Source organism: Psittacula echo, assembly GCF_963264785.1.
Source record: "Psittacula echo genome assembly, chromosome: 1".
Taxonomy (NCBI): Eukaryota; Metazoa; Chordata; class Aves; order Psittaciformes; family Psittacidae; genus Psittacula; species Psittacula echo.
This window is the reverse complement of record NC_137735.1, coordinates 66,774,046-66,789,922: the sequence shown is the minus strand read 5'-3', so window position 1 is coordinate 66,789,922 and position 15,877 is coordinate 66,774,046. Positions and strand designations below refer to the sequence as shown.

General features: G+C 36.9%; 1 pseudogene across 1 annotated transcript in view; it reads right to left on the bottom strand.

Annotated features, from left to right (window-relative positions):
- LOC308232805 (FRAS1-related extracellular matrix protein 2-like) overlaps positions 1–15,877 on the bottom strand; it is a 52,957-nt pseudogene that overhangs the window by 18,300 nt on the left and 18,780 nt on the right. The window lies entirely within an intron of this gene.

Sequence of the window (15,877 nt, the reverse complement as noted above, 5' to 3'; positions counted from 1 at the left end):
TTTATTTTTTTTAATTGCTTTCAAAGCATACATTTGACACAGATGTGTCAGGTTAAAGGGTAACAAGCTGGTTTTTCCCTTCAGTGTGGCAAACTCACTTTATTTATTCACAGGGAATACAAAAAGTTGCAAACCCAGGTCATTGAAAAGGTCAATATTAAATTGGTTTTAAGCAGACTTTGTTATTCAGCATAAGAGATTAAACAAGACTGTCTCAAACCAGTGCCAATTTAGTCGCCTTTCTGAATACCCATCAAGAAGAATGATGTACATACTGGGGGTATGTAATACCTGCTATTTTTACCAAGTAATGGATAGAGTCCACTAAATTCAATACGCGGCCTCCTTTACTTTTGTCACCTAAACAATAGCAGGCTTTATCTTGCTTTCAGTATCAATAAAGCCTGACACATTTTGTCTGTGTTGCATGTAATTACTAATAGATATTAACTCAATGTAGAGGATCTCTCCAATACAACAGCAACATTATTTTAGCACAGTCGCACAAAACCTAGTACTTGTCTAATATGCTGCACTTCTATTGTACCTCTTGGGAATATGCAAATTGTTCTGAAAAGCTCTAGAAGTTGTGATTGTTGTCTCCTACAGCTGGGAAATGGAAGCTTAGAGTAAAATGTCATGGTCCATAGAGATTTTTTTTAATTTCTGGCTACCTGGTGTTTTCCAGAGCTCAGTTTATTACTGAGCTTAAAGCCAGTTTTACAGAAGGGACAGTGCTTCCAATGACTCAGTGTGCCAAAGAGAGCACCGAAAAATACACAAGCTTTTCTATATAATGCAAAACAACTCAATAATAAAAGTGCTAGTAATTTTTTTTTTTTATATCCTAGTAATAATTTTTTACATTCTGGGTCTCACCTTCCCAAAACTAAATAAATGTTCTTTTGTGAATGGGGGAGAATATCTAGCTAAGCTCTTTTCTCAACAGGGACAGACAGACTGCTCAGCTAATTGAGAATTTTATATCTGCCTAAAGGCACTATCCACTTCTTCCACGTAAGTATAAAACCACCAGAACACCATCTGACCCATATCTATATAAATGTTACCGCTGCAGCTTGCAGGCATCTTTGGACACTTACTGTAACTTTCTTGAGGCACTAAACTGTGAACCTTTGCATTACTTTGCTATCAGAGCAAACCCTGGTTATCACAAAGACTGCAGGCTGCAGAAGTAGATGAGATCTTCAGCACCCAGTATTAAGGAAGGTACAAGTGTTGCAAGAAGACTGAGTTAATATTAATTTTCAACCTTTTGAAACAGACTGAAACAATTCCTTTCTTACTCAGCCAAAAGCATGTCTGACAAAGCCAAGCTTTTTCATGCAAAACTCAAGAGCAAGGTTAGACAATGAAACCAGACACTTGAGAAAGGGTTAAGTAGCTTAACAAAACACAAAGGTCTTCGAAAACATTTTTTTTTTTGAGGGACAGATCTATTCATCAGGACCGCAGGACTTACTTCTAACTAAAAATAGCAGCCTTTGGGGGACTGAAGGTGTTGGCTTTCTTCTTGAAAAACTGGTTTTTAATTCTTGAAGTATTTTTGTGTTTTAAGAAAAAGGGTATCACAAGTCAAAGTCAAATCTCTCATTTTATGTCAATCAAATACTCCAAGCTGTTTTCAAAGAAAATCTGCTTTGCCTAAAGCAGTACCCCAACACAACTTTTTCTCCCCACCTTCCTCCCACCTCTCCAATCACCATTTTAAATAACCAGTTATTTGCCAGTTTTGGCATTTTTCCCCCTGCTGTGACAGGTAACGATTTGAAGATCATCACATTTCCTTCCCACTGGCTACGCACTTTTTCATATTGAAGTCTTTCCCACACAGTGGGGAGAAGAGTAGTAGTCTATCCAAACTTACATGCCTTCTTGTCACGGCTAACGGATTATTAAGTGACTAATGATGCCCTACAAGCTGATACTGGCGACTGGTTCTGTTTAACCAACTTTTGTAGAGCATAGAAACTCTGCACAAGACAATAGCAACACTACAGGTTGATTATATTGGTGTCACTGGGATCAGGATCCTACTTCAACTGAGTGGGCAGAAAAATCATTTGGGTCCTCCACCAAGAGTGGAAAAAAAATTTGAGAAACTACAACATGACAAAAACTGTTAAAATTTTGAGCACATTTCATGAAGACGATTACTGCAAACTATTTGCTCTGGTGAGAGTAATCAAGAGTCATTGTTATTAAAAGAAAATTATTATTCATATTTTTTAAAAAAATTAAAATATTTGTAATATAGTATCATCTATTCTTTCCCATTCCTTCTTCCTCTCAGGAAGGACTGCCCAAGATTCTAGATTTAGTATAAAAATTAGACTGGTTGATTTTCTATATTTACATAGGAATCTGCTTTCAAATACCAAAAGCCCATTCAATTTCCCTTAGGCACAGCTTAACGGATTTTCAAGTACAGGTTGTAAAGTCTTTTGAAATTCTAAGAGATCAAGCAGTTCAGCTTGTTGCAGTCCATGATAACTGTCCTGAATTGGCCTTTAAATACCAGCCTCCTTAACTGGGAGAGTAGCTTTCCCCCCCACCCCTTGAATGTGCATACTATACCTACCACTGTATGGACTGTAACTTTATAACTTCAGACATCAGTGCTGCTCCTTTCAATAACAAGATATTTGTTTTGAAATATGGATTAAGGAAATGCAATAATCAGTCATATTATTCTTTCCAATTTCTGTTATACTCACCCTAACTTGTCATCTTAAATTGTGCTTTTCCTAAATCTTCTGATGAGAGGACTTTAAATGGTTTCTGCAACGATCCAAAGTCTCTCAATCTCATTATCAATGAAAAACACTGGACAAGCAAATACTTTTGTTACTTTCCAACAGAAGCAGATGAAAATAAGATTAAAAAATTAGTATCTCTACAACTGTATCTCTTTTTGTATACATACAGATTCAACCCTCAAGAAAGATGATACTTGTGACTCAATCATTACAGCAAATCAATCACTTCTCTCTGACACACAATCCATCCTTATTATGGAGCCCAAAGATAACCTCAGTACCCTTTAAATTCTACCAAGACAAGACGTTAAGACACATACCTTAGTTTTGTTTCCAAAAGCTGATCACCAAGTTAAAAAAAAATAGGAAAAAAGAAAAGCAGTTTTAAAAGTGGAGGTCATTTATTTATTTATGCTCTTCTTTTCTTTCTCTTTTAGGATGATCAGTGAAGAAATCATTGCATTAATTACCAAAGATTTAACTAAGAAAGCAGAACAGCATCTGAGCTAACTGGTAATCTTTAGTAAACAACAGTGATTTCAGTTATGAAATGCCATAAACTATTGATATGAAATTAATTTTCCTTCATAAATTAATAGCTCTCAGTGTTAGCTTGGTCTGGAAAACCAGCCAATTTTCTATTTTCTTCTTTTTTTCAAGCTATAGTCCTGAAACCTGTTCTACCTGTGATGTCACTTGAATAACATGGATGTCGACTTTCTTAGGAAATCATAAGCTGTTTGCACCTATTTCTTCAAAGCCATTCACTGAACAACCAGACTCTTTGTTCAGCTAGACATTACAGCGTGCTCCCAGCCACGCTACTGAAAAATGATAAGCAACTCGAAGCTTACTGGGTTTAGGAACAAGGATCTACCAAAAAAACCTGAATTGTTCTCTGTTTTGGAGAGGCTCTAGATCAAAGGATAACATTATGTCCTGACTACTAACTTGCTGTTTCTTTTTCTTTTTAGTTCTTGAATTAACAGTTTAGTTTAATGTTACTGTGATGCTATGAGAATGTGGAGTAATAATCAGTTGTAGAGATACTTAGGTTTTAAACTTTTTGATGCACTAAGCTACATGCAACTGGTCACTGAAGAGTCCTGAGACCTAATAATGAGTTATTTCTGGCTCTTATGTGCATGTAACATGACTCTGTGAGGAGCTATGGATCTTCACTTGAGGCAGTCTCAAGCGAGCACCTCCTTATGATACTGACAACAAAATTTTAGGATTCTTTCCTTTATAAAGTCTGCTTTCCCTTTAAGGACTTCTCTGGGCATATGCCTCCCAAACCATACTTCAAGCTTTGATCAATGCCTTCCTCCAGATAACACACAAAACATATCACACCTGAGTAGAGGTCGTGAAAATCTGAATCATTCAGATGCTAAATAGGGGTAAGTTTCTACAGTTGTAATCTGAGATGAAAATAAGCCTGTGTACAGAATACTGAAAATTTTAATGCATTTCCCAGAAAAAAGTCACTGTAATGTGTGCTGCTTTCCAATATAAGGCCATTATACAGTACCACTTATTTAAAATGCAGCAAGATGGGTGTCTCTCTTTGAAAGGCACTAAGCCAAATATGCATAAGAAACCTCAATCCTGAAACAATAAAACCAAGAAACTGCTTTCTCCTCCATCCTCACACAGACACAGCACTGTGGGTACCACTGATCTCACAAGGTTTATAAAGCTTTCAGGAGATATCTCAACAGAACCACCAGGAAGATAAATAATTTCCACTCCTGCCTGTGCTTTGGTATCAGACTTTCAAAATTGGAATAGTAACTAAGAGAATGCAATAATGTTTGAACTGTTTTTTATTTATCGCACCTTATGGTGACATTATATTTACTGATGGAATATTTTTTCTGAAATATGTCATATACTTTGTGAACCACTCTGTATAAATATTTGAACAGCAGTAATTCCACTAACAGAAACTCTGACAACATACCTGACTGCTTTCCTTCATGACACTTTAAGTGGCTTTCTTTCTCACTGTAAAGCTTAATGCGACTAAAAGCATTTCAGATCACTTAATATACCTGATTCTTCAACTTTCAATAACATGTGGCAGCACCAAAATGACTGACAATAAAGTTGTGGCATTTACCTACACCTTTCTTTGACCTAAGAAAATCAATCCTTTTCTCTTCAAAATTTCTTCTTTTTTTTTTTTTTTTTTTTTTAAATTGTTGACAAGAAATATGTTTGTTACTTCAAATCTTACTAATGCGAAGCAATACTAATACTAACACCAACAAACAACCTGCTTCTTTGTATTTGATCATTGTCAGATGTGGAATGCTGCAAATAAAATTAGCACCAGGTATTTGCTTTTACATGTATGACAGGGAGTGTTAAGAGAATCTCATAAAGGGTGAACAAAACAGTAAAGTAATTGTGCTCAAATTACTTTTAATTAGAAACAGTGTGAGAAGTATTTTCTGTGTTCCTTATTATAGCAAGGAACACACTCATGCTGCATATACATATATACCTGTATATATACATATACCTGTATGTGGTCGCAACTGCACACTTCTCTGCACTGCCAAAAATGCCGTACCTTGCTGTTGACAAAATCTCCATTGACTGTACTGAGGTGCTACTGAGGTAATCTAACACCTCTGTAGATATTTAAACACTTATGGGATAATTATTCAAGCTTATCTGCTATATGGCCCTTTAATCAACCAGTTACAGTTTGACTATCTGCACTTACAAATAAATGGGTTTCAACCTCAGAGTTTGCCATTACACATGAAGGACTATGCCTAGTACTTTGTAGTAAGGTTATCTACTTCTTATTAGAACTGCTAAGCAGTTCATAGAAGTGTAAAATTCTGGAACTGGTGAAAACATTCTGGACATTTCTGTAAAAATTTGTAATATAAAAAAGCCCACAAATGAGAAAAATATGTATCATGTTCAAGGTTAATTTATATTACAGCTAATCATGGCCTGAATCAACGCTAACTTTTGCTTTGTGTGGTCACTTATCCATTACAAATAGTTTTGGAACACTATCAGGTCTTAATAATAAAATTCTGTATTTTCCTTTTTCTTAGGCAGGCTAAAACAGGTTTACTATTACCCCTTAAAGCTGCAAATAATTCTATAACACGTATTTTAAAGTCTTTGTCTGTCAATTTTGTTCTTTTTCTCATTGTAGGGTTCCCTGGTCCTTGTTGTTAGAGGCACGCAGCGCCCCATCATGACTAACCCGACCAAAGGATTGTGCGAATACAGTCGTATCCAGTATCAAAGCTGTGTTCAGCTTTTTTCCAGTTGGACAGAGGCACATTCAGGCTTAAAAACCTCAGCAAAGGCTTATTGCTTTGCTAAGTTTAACAATCATTCCAAGTTTAGTCTGCATACTTCAGCTGTTAGCACACTGAACTTTACAATGAGAAATTTTATCTGCTTAAACAACCCATTTTTCCCAGTACTAACAAAAATCCCAAAGCATTCATCTTTCAGACATAACTGGGCACATTCCTATGAAATCATCTTTTTCTCTTTAACAGATTGTAAGACTATCCACTGTAGGAGTGGTAAGTACATATGCTTAGCCAGTGTACAGACACTCACAGTACTGTGTAAGTATTCGAAACGTTTGGTGTATCCAGGTATCATTCTGCAGAAAAACAGAACTGGTGAAACTCATTGAAACTCAAATTTTACACATTTGAGAAAGAAGGTTGTCCAGTTTCCTGTAAATCCAATGGCAGCAGTCCATTTCCAGGTCAGATCAAAATAAGAGTGGCAGCCTGTTTCCTGTCTGTTTATTCAAAATGGAAATAGTCCTATAAAGTGGTGTATTCTTAGGAGAATATTCATTTCAGAGCACAGTTTTTAACAAATAAAGTTTAAACTTTTGCTATCTTTCCATATGATACAGGCATAGGGAAAGATTTAGACAGGGACTAAAAGAATGGACAAAGTATGACAATGAAGTATATGGCTTTTCTTCTGCTTCTGTCTAATAGTATAAATACTTTATTTCTGTGTCTCCAACTTTATAATAAAAAAGGAAGATTTGCGTTTCTACCTTAGAAGTGCATAAATCTTGACACACTGGTAATTACTGTGCATGACAAATTAACCTCTATTAACTGTTTCTATTCTTTATCTGATAGTATACAAATTCTTTCATCTATAGTATTGTCACAAAGATAATCCTATACCTGTGTAAACTTTTGTATTCACAGACTCTGCTGTACTAACAGCCATCTAGTCTTATACCAGTAAAGAAAATAAAATTTAATCCTCAACTCCTACTGCAATAACAGGGCAATCCAAAATGCATGATACATATTTACACTCTATCTTCAACCTAGTTCATGTCTGTTCTGCTGTTTTTTCTACTGAGTAAGCAAATCCCAGACCCATGTTTTCAGATGTTTTAAAACCCAAAAACTCAGTGGAAAAGATTATTCAATCAGTAAAACTTCCAAAGAGGAAAGTCCCAGCAAAACAAAATTGCTTCTTCATCCTCACCATCATCTGCATCAGCCAAGATTATTACTTTCCAGTTTCTGTTACTGTTCAATATCTGTGCTGTACTTACACACATTTAAGATCTGTGAAGTACTTTTATCACTTTCACTTGTACACTAAATAACTCCTAAAGACTTTTGTATCTGTTCAAGTCTTGCTTCTGCAGATGCTCTCCTAGCTAGGTGAGTAAACAACAGGATGTTTGATGTGGAATTGCAGCTCAATATGACAGAACAATAAAATATCAGGATTAATTTGGTCCAGCACACTATGCAAATTTGCTGCTTCCCTCCCACTCCCTTTGTTTCCTCTTTGTGTAACTCTAAACTGCAATACTTACTTAGATATCCATCCTCCGTGCTGTACATCTTTTACTGTACAGGTTTAAAAGGCTACACATTCTTATCTTAAAAAAAAGAAAGGGTAGTTGCATACAGATTCTACAGCTAGAGGCGAATTCATTTAGTTTAAAGTAAAGCAGCAGATGAGGTTTTAACTCAAAATAGCTTTTGCTTGCTATTTAGATCAGATGGCTTTTGCTGTAGCATGAGAAAATTATGATAAACCATGTATGTTCTGAAAGAGCAAAACCATATCCAGAAACACAAATGTGCTTTATTGGAAACTCATATGCAGGGTGTTACAACTGACATAGGAATTTATTCAGCTTTTACTACTTAATGCAGCACAAGCACTCAATTCTTTGTTGTTGTTTTGTTGTGGTTTTTTTGTTTGGTTGTTTTTTGTTTTGGTTTTTTTTAAGTGAGAGTGTACCATACATAAAAATAGCTCCAGAAAATATTTTTTTTAAATACAAGGAATTGTTACACATTTTTAAGCCTGCATAGTTATACAGCTAGGCTTCTTGTTTGGTTTAATTACAGGTGTACACGTACTGGCAGAATCCGACTGTGGACGTAATGAAGCAAAGATCTGTAATTCACCATGGGGTCCTGAAATTCATTACTGCCCTTGGGTTTCAATCCAGCATTAGTTCAAATATATGAACATCTTTTTACTAAGGTTCAACAACAGCAATTACATGTCATTTTACCTCCCCAGTTGAGACTGATGAATCCTTCTCAAGTCAATGTCCTATGTCTTTGTGGGAGAATTTGATGGCTAGCAAACAGCTTCTGAAGGCTGTGGAATATGAAATTATTCTCCAACTATTCAATTCCTAAATAATTCCCAACAGTTTTCTATTCTACAACTGCTTAGGTTTTAAATGCCTGATTTACTTAATACTCAGATAATAGCTTGATATAGTTGTGCTGTGCAAAGCAAAAATTTTCATGCATGGGTTCAAATGATGAAAAACCTAAAACTTTAAACCTTTTGTCTTTTTGTTTGTTTTTAAATCAGGGAGAAAAGACCTTTCTGCTCAGTGCTCCTTGAGTCGCTCCATTGGTGCAAAGATTTCTATGATTTCTGTTTACTTTGCAGAGCTGTCCTGATTGGATACCCTGCTATCCCATGACAGCACACTTTTAACGTCAGTGCAATCTACACTGGCCACCTCTGATAGCAGATGACCCTTTGAGAATTTCTAATAGCTTTTGGATTTTGTCATAGCAAAAAGACCAGCATAACACTGCCCTTGTAAAGTGAGGAGTTGTAACTAACTTCTCCACAACTTGGTTTGCAGACAAAGACCAGCTACTTCAAGAACTTATTTGCTTACTTATAGCTAATGTGTTTGAAATGTATCCTTCTGCCAAAATAAACAAAGCAGAGTAGCCCAATTTCTGGTTTGTGTCTTCAGGAAAAAGACACTGGACAAACAGCAGAAGTTTCAATTTACTGATTTGTTCTTACATCTAATAACATACATACTCGCTTAGATTTCTGGGTGGCAGCAGTGGAAAATGAAACACACAGCCACATCTGAACAATAAAATTCTATACCACTGTTATTCTCATTATTTGGCATTTATTATGTAGACAAAGGAACAAACAATGACGGAGCAGGTCCTTAGCAGCCGCCTTTTCTGGTGCAAGAAGCTTCAAACATTAAAGATTTACTTACTGATAAAAGAGGTTTCCTGCAGATATCCTCTGCATCTGATGATCACCTCTAGGAATTTGGAGTTCTCATATATGACGTAGTTCTCCTTCTCCAGTGATATCCAAGCCCAGCTCAGTCAGAACAGCTGTCTCTTTAACACGTTCCCTGCTCTGTCAACAGAAAAAGTATCCTGAATACTACATTTAGTCCGCAAAGCACAACTAGAATTCCTCGTGGTCACTGCTTAAATATATTAAAGCCAGTCTGTTTTTTCACCTGCAGGTATGAGGGACAGAGGTGCATCACATGAACTGCAATAGTCCACTCTCCCAGACCTTTCAGAGTTAACTGGCACATGTCTTCCAAGAGGCTGGAGGATAGTTCACAGGTCAAAGCCCATGTCTTAGCACACCAGCCCTCTAATTAAGCTACCTATTAACTCTCAAAGATTACTTTTGAAAAGATTATTTCTGTCAGGAGTGGGATTAAGCTGTGAAAGGGAGGGTCTATGCAGGTCACACTAGTCTTGCATTACTGACCCTTTCTAACAATGCTAGTATGGGCTTGTCAACATCAGAAAAGAGCACAAAATGAATTCAGCATTTCCTAGTAAATGCAGGCAACATGTAATATCACATAAAGAAGATATTATACCATGAATTGTGTATTGATTAATGGTGCAAAAATATTTGGAAATTGTGACTAAGCTTCTATTCTTTGCTTTCAAGAAAATAATTTATTAAAAACAGTAGTTATTTTGTATTGCACAAAGTAAAACTGGAAAAAAATATCAAATTATGAATGTATTGCTATTTAAAATGTACAAGGCCAAAAAAATTAAGGTTGCCATTTTCTTCTGGTTTGGAAAATTAACTCTTTAAAAGTATTCTGTAAAATTATTATGTGAGCTGGCAAATCCTGCTTTGATGCAGCAAAGGTAATTACGCAACAAGTGGTCTTGAAGCCAAACTTCAAGCTCATTATTTTTTCTAATGAAATTAGGCCTTGTGATGCAGGCAGTATGGGCTGTAATTCAAGATTATAACATTTAATTTCAGAACATTTTCATTGCTTATAATTGACAAAGTATAGACAAGATAAGAATAGACAAGGAAAAAGTTGCTGTCATCAAGAACTATTAAGACTCTGCCATCCACTTGTCTGATGATTTTCTACATAATAAATAGAAATTTTCAAAAAGGAGTACTTCAAGATACTTAAGAAGCCTCTACTTACTGAAACAGATAATTTAATAACAGGTAAGTGTATCCTGCTAGCATTTTTTGCTAAAAATTATGGTTTCTGACATTTTCTGTAAAAATAAAAATCTATTTTGTTATATAATTACATACTTCTATTACAGAAGGATGATGACATGAAATCAACTAATTCAGCACTGGATGAAACAAACAAACTTTTAGATTAAAGGATCTAATTCTCTACAAGTGCCCAGTTGACCTCTAATCAAAATCACCACAGAACTCTAATTTGCTTTAACGTTGTTAATTCTTATACTAACATTATCTCTATGAGAATTGTCTCATGCTCTTAAAAAGTGTAGGGCGAAATCCAGCATAGGACTCTCCTGCTAACTAGAAGCAAATCTAGATTATACATTGCAAATAATTCCAGTAATAACTGAGGTTACAGCTATACAAAGTCTATGAGCTTTGGAATCAATTTGAAGATGTTTTAAGTAGCTGCAACTTAGAATTGTGTCTTTGAACAAAAATTCAAGTCATTTAGCAACAGTGAAAAAAGTGTTGAAGGAAACAGATTTCTGAAAAATTGCCTTAGTTGCAAGCTGAAACCTAAACCTATTTATCAACTGGAACAGTTTAAAAAAACCTCCACTTAGCTGTTTGGCTGACACTCTATTGCTGCATGTAGGCTGCAAAAAGACGTATCCTGACGAATTACGTTATTTCTGCTGAAAAAATGCACGAAAAATGATCAGCATAGAATCATAGAATCATAGAATAGTTAGGGTTGGAAAGGACCTTGAGATCATCTAGTTCCAACCCCCCTGCCATGGGCAGGGACACCTCACGCTAAACCATGTCACCCAAGGCTCTGTCCAACCTGGCCTTGAACACCGCCAGCGATGGAGCATTCACTACTTCCTTGGGCAACCCATTCCAGTGCCTCACCACCCTTCTTTACTGTAAGTAAAGAATTTCTTCCTTATAGCCAATCTAAACTTCCCCTGTTTAAGTTTTAGCCTGTTACCCCTTGTCCTGTCACTACAGTCTCTAACGAAGAGTCCATCCCCAGCATCAGCATGATCGTAGTATTTCTGCTAGACGTATTTCCTGGTGACTCTTTCACAGCTTGTATCTCTTGACAGACTTCAGTGTTTTGGAGGTTTTTTCCCCCTTTGTTTGACAAATAAGACTGAATGCAGTGTGCTTCAAATTAACAGTCAGCTTAGAAAGAAGGTCTGGAAACAAAGGGAAACTGAGGCTTAAGGCTAGACTAAAACCAAAACCAACCAAAAGGCTTGTAACATGGAAAAACTTTAATTCAATAATAAATTCATGATAGACCAGTCAATTTCCTACTAGTCAACATCTGCAGTCAAAAGCTAGTTCTCAGGTGTGAAATTACTAACGAACAGCTACACAGATCTATACAGAGCTAAACCCCAGGTATGGTGGGACCACTTGCACACTTTGTTTCAGTCACAAGTAACCTCCGTCATCTGTTTGCACTGTAAGGCCCTCCTACATACGTAGAAAACACATGCAGCTTCTTCCTCCATCCATACAAAACACTTATATGTGTAGATAAATACACTACTACACATGGCTGTTTAGCAAAGACATATTCATCATTCTTCAGGTATTCTACAGGTATTTTCTTTTAGAAATGTCTGCATCTACTGCCAGAATGTAGAGGGTTTTAGGAAGGCTAATCTCCAAGATAACTATCCTCAGACTACTTATTTACAACATAATGTTACTGAAAAAGTAAAGCAAAATCCCCCCCCCCCAACCTTATAGGGGAAAAACATAGCGTATTGACATGTTTACCTATAGCACTGGCAATCTGAGCCCAGTGTGTATCACAGGATCTGATGATGGGCTGCTGGAGCTGATGATATAAAGCAGCCACCGTGAATTGTAAGGAAATGTCTTACTTTCATCATCAGTAGGAAAGCTCATAGAGCAAGAGAGCTAAAGATACACATCTCTTTTCAGTGTGTATATCAAGCCCAACTGAACTCAATACCTGCCTTTTTGTGAACTCCAGCATTAAGATAAATGTCTGGAACACCCATTGGCCCTGTCTCTTAGCATGCAAATAGCAAAATACCCATTCATACTCATAGACCAGTTTTCTACCTTTCCAAACAGACATCTCATTTGGTAGGTGCACTTCCAGCAGGTTCCCAACTTGGGTTGCTTAGCTTTAGTGAAAATCAGGATAGTTGAGAAACTTGTACTGTGCACAACACTAATGTGAGGTTCAATAGTTGTTTACCACCTCACATTGTCTTCTCTCATTCCTTATTTCAGAACTGTGAAAAGGCTAGAGCATGAGGTAGCTAAATTTTTAAGGTAATACATTTTCTGCAGTTTTTAAGAGATAATAAAATGGAGTCAATGGAATCATTCTTTAAGTTGAGGATTTAGTACTTCTACTTAAAAAAAAATGACAAACAGAAGAATGTTATTCTGTAAATGTGTTCCAAATATATGCTTAAATATCTCTATTTTCTAACTAAACCATAAATTTATTAGATCATTTGCATACGCATCACAAGCTGTAAAATCTCATTTCCTCATTAGGAATAATATACATGCAGGGGCAAGTGCTGGAAAAATTACGCATTCGTATTATTTTGCATTGGCATTTTTCAGAGAAGCAGAGAACACTGACAATGATAATAAAGCATACCTTAAGAACAGGCCAGTATGAAATCAGATGGTTGCCAGTTCTACAGTTATGACAAACAGAGGCATTCCAACAAGATATTATCATTAGTAAGGCCTGTAACTCTTTCACTACACAGTCCATCAGCTTTGTCCTGGCCAAAGAGAGAAGCCTTCAAGGGATGTCTCATACCATCAGCTTCATAAATTTAACAAAGAAAATTTCATAAAAACCTCCCAAGTGTCATAAAAGAGTGGCCTCCATTTCCAGTATTTTCCTAAAAATACCATTACAGTTACTGCTGTCTTGGTTTTATTATCCGTAAGCAAGGACTGATATCATGCCAAGTGTTATTAGATATTGGGGAACAAAGACTACATTAATACAAGGATGTAAAAGCTGGCCATGTGCTTGGCATATGGGTGCTGCACGCCATGAAACATAGATTTTCTATTACCCTCACAGACAGCATAAATATATAAGTTCTAAATTAGTAAAAAAAAGTACATTAATAACCCACCCAAATGGCAGGACACTTTCTTTCTTTTTGCTCTGGCAAAGACTCCATCCCGCCACCATATCAGATTTTGGTTGAGCTTGGGTGGTTGGCAGTGTTTCTATCAACTCCTTCAAGAGAGTTATTATGTTCCTTACAACAGCTGCTCTATGGATGTAAGCATCCTTGCAGTTGGCTTTGATTTGTTGGATAGCTAAAATTTACTGAAAGGGATCAGAAAGATAGAAAGCAGCCCAGGGAAATAAACAGAGAAGGAAATAAAAGGAAAAGGTTGAAGAAGCACAGAAAGAAGAAAGAACAAAACCTACCAGCTCAGCTAAAAGAAAGTAAATTTATGTATGAGTGAAAAGGAAATAGTTCCAAATGTTGGAAAACTTAAAAAGGGAGACAAGATGAAGAGGAAAATCTAAATTAATTTGTAACTTTAACTAAAAATTAAGGGGTGGCAAAGACACAAATGGGCACTCATCCACCTACCAGCCAAGAATCTTAAAAAAATTCTTGGGCAAGGGAAATATAGCAGGTCAGGAAATGGAGAGTTTGTTGGGAATTAGACAGTTTTTCTTTCTGTCTTTATTTTGAACAAAGATGCACTTAGAAAGGGGTTTGGTCATTTTTTTATTTGGTGGGGTTTTGTTTGTATCAGGCTGTATTTTAACAAGTGAATATTCTCAGTCTGGTATTTGTAATGAGCAACCATTCTGGTACAGAAGGAAAAAGTGACTGTTCTGAGCAGACTAATATTTAGCTTTTATCTTCCTTCCTTGCTTTCATGCACAGAAGGTCTAGCACGCCACTCAAACAAGCAGCAAGCAGGCATAATACTTTATTTTCTTTTTAATATTTTAAAACTTTTTTTTTTTTTAATATCTAAATGCAAAGTACAGAATACGTGTCAAAAGTGGCTGCTGCATAGCATCACACTTTTTCTTTAAGAAAGTGTCGTGGTTTAAGCCCAGGCCGTAAATCAGAACCACGCAGTCTACTCCCCCCCCGGCCCCCCTTCTTCCCTCTGCTCCTGGAGGGATGGGGAGGAGAATCGAAAGAATGCAACTCCCATGGGTTGAGATAAGAACAGTTTAATAACTAAGGTATAACACAAATCACTACTGCTACCACCAATAGTAATAATGATAAAGGAAATAACAAGGAAGAGAATACAACCACTCACCGACCGGTACCTCGCCCCCACCCTGCAGCGTTCCAGCCCTTCCGGGCGACTCTCAGTTCTACATCCTGGGCATGACGTGCTATGGTATGGAATACCTCTTTGGCTAGTTTGGGTCAGGTGTCCTGCCCCTGCTTCCTCCCGGCTTCTCCTCCTCCCTGGCAGAGCATGAGGCTCACAAAGTCCTTGGTCAGGGTAAACATTCTGACCAGCAACTGAAAACATCGGCTTTATCAGTATTATTCCCAGGCCGAAAGTCAAAACCACAGCGCTGCACCAGCTGCTAAGAAGGAGAAAAACTGACTGCTGCTGCTGAACCCAGGACAGCAAGTCAAAACCAGGAAATAATTGCAGGTTTTGGAAAAGAGCACTAGCTATCAAAAGAGCAAATATTAGTGGTCAAAATATACATTTGATTACTCTGAGTGCACAAATCTGAGTGCACATAGTCAAGACTTCCACATGGCCTTTAAAGCTGTATTTAATAGTCTTTCAAAATTCATGCCTGATTTCAGTTATCATCAAGAAATTTTGAGGCCTTACTGAATCTACATAAGCTGCATATATTCAAGATTCTTTTTTTCCTGTTGATGTGGTTGGACAGAGGGGTTAGAGGAACAGGCACACTGTTGATATTTCACTGGACCCACTTTCACGATTGCAGCTTGTGGTGGAGGGCTGGCGTGTGCAGGTTGAATTACCTTGTCTTCTCCTTTTAAATCTAACCCAATTATGAGGATTTTGTCTTTTCATCCTCCTGAATTCCAAGAGACCTGGAAGTTGACTAAAAGATTTGTAATTTGAGAATGATGAGCCAGTGCCTACAGTGAAACATGAGGAAAGCCTGGGCAGCAGGTGACCAGAAGACATATCCCATCTTTGCCTTCACTTGCCCATCCTTCCCCACTCCAACTTCAGGACTGGAGGGTTGCATTGTATTGTTGATACAAAAAGTACATCCATTTTATAAAAATAATCAAAGAAAGATACGCTGCCATATTCTCGATCAGGAA